At 37.0% G+C, this 5,749-nt stretch overlaps 1 long non-coding RNA gene across 1 annotated transcript; it reads left to right on the top strand.

The window, feature by feature from the left end:
• The first annotated feature begins 2,315 nt into the window (after window positions 1-2,315).
• On the top strand, window positions 2,316-3,753 carry LOC138756288 (uncharacterized). The gene is made up of 3 exons (XR_011352952.1): window positions 2,316-2,402; window positions 2,500-2,674; window positions 3,300-3,753. It is a non-coding gene; the product is annotated as an uncharacterized lncRNA (long non-coding RNA).
• The last annotated feature ends 1,996 nt before the right edge of the window (window positions 3,754-5,749 follow it).

Here is a 5,749-nt window from a genome sequence, read left to right as displayed (position 1 = left end):
ATTAATGTTCCTGTTAATAGATGTTCTGGACAAAGCAGTAGAAACACAGTCCCTCCAGGAATCATTCTCAACCACAATTATTAGTGTTACGAAAAAAAGGCCCATTAAAAATGTGGTCATATTGGCCAATATCCCTGTTAAATGCTAATTACAAGATACTAGTGAAAGCAGTGGCTAATAGGTTGGGGCATTATATACCAAATTTTTAATACTTTATTTAAAATTTTCAATTACAATACAAATATCCTCATTTCCCCCTTCCCTCCTCTCCCACCCTCCATTCACCCTCAAATCCCATACTCCTCCCTCCCCAATAGACCCCAAAGTTGAAAGAAAAAGGAGATTAAAACTATTAAGCAAAGTTATACATTAAGTTACTATGGATTAAAGCCTCATCAGCACAGCAGGCAACATTTTAACCCCATTTAGTCCAAATAAGAGTTCCACATTTTAGAAAAAAAAATTGTCTCGTAAATTATACATTATTTTTTCCAATGGAATGCATGACCTCAACTCCATATACCATCTCTGTAATCCTAAATCAATCTCGTTTTCCAAGTAATAGTTACATATTTCTATGCTACTGCCACTGCTATTCTTAAAAATACAATCTGATACTTAGTCAATCTTAAAACTAAAATTTTTGTACAGAATATATATGACAACATTCAAACAGAATCAAAGTATTACAGTCTCCGTGGACAGGGAAAAAGCATTCGACCATTTGGAGTGGTCCTTTCTAATTAAAACACAGAAAAATTTGGTATAGGCAGAACATTTATAAACTGGATAAAAATTTCATATCATAAATCACAAGCTAAAATAATAACAAAGAGTCAGATGTCGACTGAGTTCCCCTTGAGTAGATTGAGCGGACGGGGATGCCCCCTATCCCCAGCACTTTTTATTTTAGTGAATGAACTGCTGGTGGAGATAAAAAGAGGGGATCCAGATATAAAGGGCTTCACAATTGGACAAGAAGAACCTAAAATCAGCCTATTTACCAACGACATTCTACTATACCTATCAGACCCAACTAAATCTTTGGAAAAATTACAAGTAACACTTGAAAAATATGGAAGAATATCAGGTTATAAAATAAATATGGACAAAATTAAGATAATACCATTAACAAATTTTGAATACGAAAGATACCAAAAAGGAAGTAAATTTAATGGAAGAGAGATGTAATAAAATACATTGGAATAGCAACTGACAACAACTTACATAATCTGTATAAAATAAATTTCTTGGGAAGATAGAAAGAGACCTACAGAAATGTAGAGACATCGATTAGTGGAAGAGTTAATTGCGCTAAAATGAAAATGGCAAGACTGCAGTATATTTTTCAATTACTGCCTATTCCATTACCTAAAACCTTCTTTGAACTACTAAAAAATCATATTTGACAGTTCCGATAGAATAAAAAGGTACCAAGAATTGCACTGGAAAAACTGACAAGTGACTACAAGCAGGGAGGACTTAGACTTCCAGATTTCAAAATAATATTACTTAACTGAACAGGCTACACAGCCTCACAGCCTTCTTCACTGAAGACAATCCTGCGTCTTGGATTCAAATGGGAATGTATTCAATGGAGGAGGGGGAAGCTAAAGACTATATCTATAAATAGAGTTTCAATTCACTAGAAAAAAAAGACAAATAATCCCACACTAATACATATGATCAGTGTGTGGCAAGAAATTAATGAATGTATAGGGAAAAAAAGTAGGGATATCAATAAAAGCAGCATTATATAAAAATGTATTATTGCCTATGAACATGGTCAATAGAATATTAAATTTGTGGTATGACAAAAGGTATAAGATATATTGAAGACTGCTACCTGGAAGGAACTCGTCCTTCAAACAATTAAAACACAAATATGGAGTGACCAGTGGAACCTCCTTCTGTTTTCTCCATCTTAGATCATTCTTAAGAGAAAGATGGGAACCAACATTGACCCCACCTGAAATTAGTGAAACTGAATGAACGGTCTGGATGGGGAATACACCCAAATTTATAACAAAAATGTACTCTGCTCCTCAGATCGAAAGTGCAAAACCCGAATTGCAGAATCAAGAGAAAGATGGGAGTCAGACTTGGATATGGTGATTTCAAAAAGAAGCAGGTGTGGTGGTGTGAGCAGTGGAAGAAACACAGCCACCATATTGAGGGTCTTTAACAACTGTTTTTATTCAAATTCAGCGCGTCCCTTTAAGAGCAGCATGAGCTCAGTCACCTGGTGCATTGTGACATCATAATCGCTGCCCAGGACACGCGCTGGAAGGGATGCTGAAGTCAGGGAGAAACCTCTGATGACGCCATTTCCCCATGGCTGCCCCGCCACGTGGCGATACAAGCGGGGCCGGTTTGCCATGAGGATGTGCACCACCACACAGGTTAGATTGCTGTAAGGGCAGCATGACATCAATTATAAATACAAGATATGGATTGCTTCAGTATAATTTTTTACACCAATTATATCTTACCCAACAGAAATTACATAGATCAAAAGCAGAAATATCAGACGTGTTTCACATGTGGGGCTGAGACAGGAACTTTTCTACATACTACGTGGCCATGCGTGAAGGTGAGGCCATTTTGGCAAGACCTCACAGAAAATTTAACCAGGATACAGGGAGTAGCCTTAACGGTCGACTATATCTACTAGGTAATTTTATGGAAATTGAATAAATATCAAATCTAATTTATAAAAATAGCATTGGCTGCGGCAGAAAAAAAAAATTATTGTGATGGACTATGGAAATAAATAGTTGAGTACCTATGGAAAAAAATCACATATAACTTAAAGAACAAATGTGACACTTTTGCAAAGATCTGGCAGCCATTCCTGTCCCCCACAGGGACCCAGATACAGTAATAAAAAAGACTAAAAATGCATCTATTATATATACTTAAACATGGTTTCCCAAATTGTATTCCATATATATTTAAAAGAAACATAAGCTCTGATGGTGTGTGGATTCGTATCTATGGAAGGGAGGAGGAAGAGACTGTTTTGTTTTTGTTTGTTGTTTGCAAGAAAAAGTTTAATATGTTGCGATATTGAAAATTTTATTACGTATATTTTTGAAAAAAAAATCAAAAATAAGATATTCAAAATAAAAGGAATAGATAAAGAGAAATAACCTGGGTGTGAGAAAGAGTATGGGCAATATGGACAGGAAAACTATTTCTATGAATATGGAATGGCGAGGAATGGATGAGATAACTCATTTCAGAAAAGGTGGTCAAAACTCAATAACAATTGAATAATGCACTTGCTATCATTGCAGGACAATTCTGTGGAAGGAAGACTCACTGAATATGTCGACTGACATTTAAATTTGATTCAGGAGTAACATACAATGTGCTTCTGAAGTAAACCTCCAGAATTGAAGTGACACAATTGAAACCAACAAGTCAGCACTGTCGACTACAATGAACCATTTAAAGCTGCTTTCTCCAGGTGAGGAACCCAAAGGTTCAAAAGTGCTCTGATGTGCATTAAATAGAAAGATGCCAACTTATGATTCAAAGCACACAGACCGGAAGATGGGATGGGTAAAGGAATGCAATGATAGGATGACAAAGAGGCGTACAAGGCACACACAAGTTCCAGCCATGAATTTGCAGATGGTACAGGGAAACAGGAAGCCAAATATCAAGTTCGTGGGAGTGAGTGGAAGGGACAGAAATTGCACCCACCATTGTGCATTCCAGTGGCCCTCAAAGAGAAACTTAAAGTCAAGTGGGAGATTAAAGCAGAGATATTAATCCCAGCAGACAAACCAGCACTCCAGGGTATTTTGCTTTGTGTGTGCTCAAAAATCAAGCAACAGGTTAAGAATTTGCTGAGACCTATCAATCATGATAGAATTCTGGAAAAGTCAGCACTGACATTCAGATGGATGCAAGGATGAAGTATGACACAAAAAGTTTGATCAGCAAGCCAACAGCAAAAGAGAAATCCATAATGCTTGCATGGCAGCGTAGTTCAAACATAATTCCATTGGTTCTCTCTCTGCCTGTAGCCTTAATATCTTCTGCTTCATATCCTCAATGAATTCACAAAACCATGCATTATCACATTTTCTCAGCATGAAAATCTACATGGACTGTAGAGATCAATTCTTCATATTTAGGGAAATTCACTTTTATAGATTATTTTCTTACATTTGAGGATGCAGACATTTACAGCTCATCCCTTATTGTTGATAGGAAGATGATGGTAGGCTACCTTGAAGTTGCAATAATTTCAGTGAAGGTACTCTGACAGTGCTATTGTGTGGAGAATTCTATGATGTAGAACCAGCATTGGTGAAAGATATATTTCCAAGTCAGTATGGTTAGATTTGAGGAACATGCGGTGGGGTGGGGATGGGGTTTTCCCATGTCTTTTCCCCTGGTCCTTCTTGTTTGTAGCAATCATGGATTTAAGAGGTCCTATCAAAGTTGGTTAGGCAAGTAACTGTAGTGTATATTGCAGGTTTTAATTATTGCTTTTTTTTTCAAAAGAGAATCAAGACATTCATTGGCATTTTTTTCAAAAATGTAGAATTTCAGGAAAAGAAACAGATCAGTAATAAAATACTAACTTCTGGATAAGAAGGAAAAGTGACTGAATACCAAATGGATATTCATCAAAATATATGAGAGATCAATTAAATGTTTGAAGTCAAGAGCCATCGTGCAAATTCAACTAATTATCCCGAATCCCTCCCAAACAGTTTTATTTAACTATTTGTTGAGAATCTATTTGCAGCTTTAGGATTGCAATAGTAATAATTTGTTCCATGGATATGTGGTGAAGCTTCTGTTTTTCCCAAATTGCCCACAAAAAAGCTTAGATTTGAAATGTTCTGAATGATCAGTTTAATGGCTCTACTAAATTGTAAAAGCCCACAATGGATTTCAACAGTAATAGCCATTGAAGAGCATTTGTGGTTTGATTATAGTTAAAATATAATTATATGGCATTTCCAATACCACTGTATATCTAACTAAATGAATGAAATTCTAAACATCCCTCCAAGGGGCAGCAGCTATGTCTGTGCCGAAATCTCACAGGTGTCTGTATCATGGTGGAAATCATATTGGACAAACAGCCGACAAGTTCCAACACTTAAAAAGTATTTCATTATCAAACAATTTAAGTGCCATTGCTGATCAGATGTGTGAAATCAGGCAACCAATTTAGAGCCGCAGAGAGATACAGCACGGAAACAGTCCCTTCAGCCCACGAGTCAATGACGACCATCAGCAACCCTTGTAGGCTCATCCTACATTAATCTCTTTCTTATTCTTTCCACATTCTCATCATCCCTCCCGAATTCTAACCCTTACCTACACACAAGGAACAATTTATAATAGCCATTTATCCATTAATCTGCACGTCTTTGGGTAAAGGGAGGAAACTGGAGCAATCCAAAGAAAGCCATGTGGTCATAGGGAGAATGTGCAAATGGCACGTGATCATATCTGTGGTCAGATTTGATCCGGAGTCTCTGATGCTCTGAGGCAGGAGCTCTACCAGCTGTGCCCCAATGCCACCTTAATTTACTCACAGCAAGCTCCCAAAAACCACTATGATAAAATAAGTGGGCTATCCACTGTCACCACAAACAAGAAACAGAAATAGAAGTTGACTGTATGGCCCCTTAAGCCTGCTCTGCCACTCAATGAGATCACTGCTGATCTCTTTCCTGTTTGTTTCCCATAACCCTTGACTCCTCTATAATCTAAA

Source organism: Narcine bancroftii, chromosome 3, assembly GCF_036971445.1.
Source record: "Narcine bancroftii isolate sNarBan1 chromosome 3, sNarBan1.hap1, whole genome shotgun sequence".
Classification (NCBI taxonomy): Eukaryota; Metazoa; Chordata; class Chondrichthyes; order Torpediniformes; family Narcinidae; genus Narcine; species Narcine bancroftii.
This window is presented reverse-complemented; position numbering and strand designations above follow the sequence as displayed.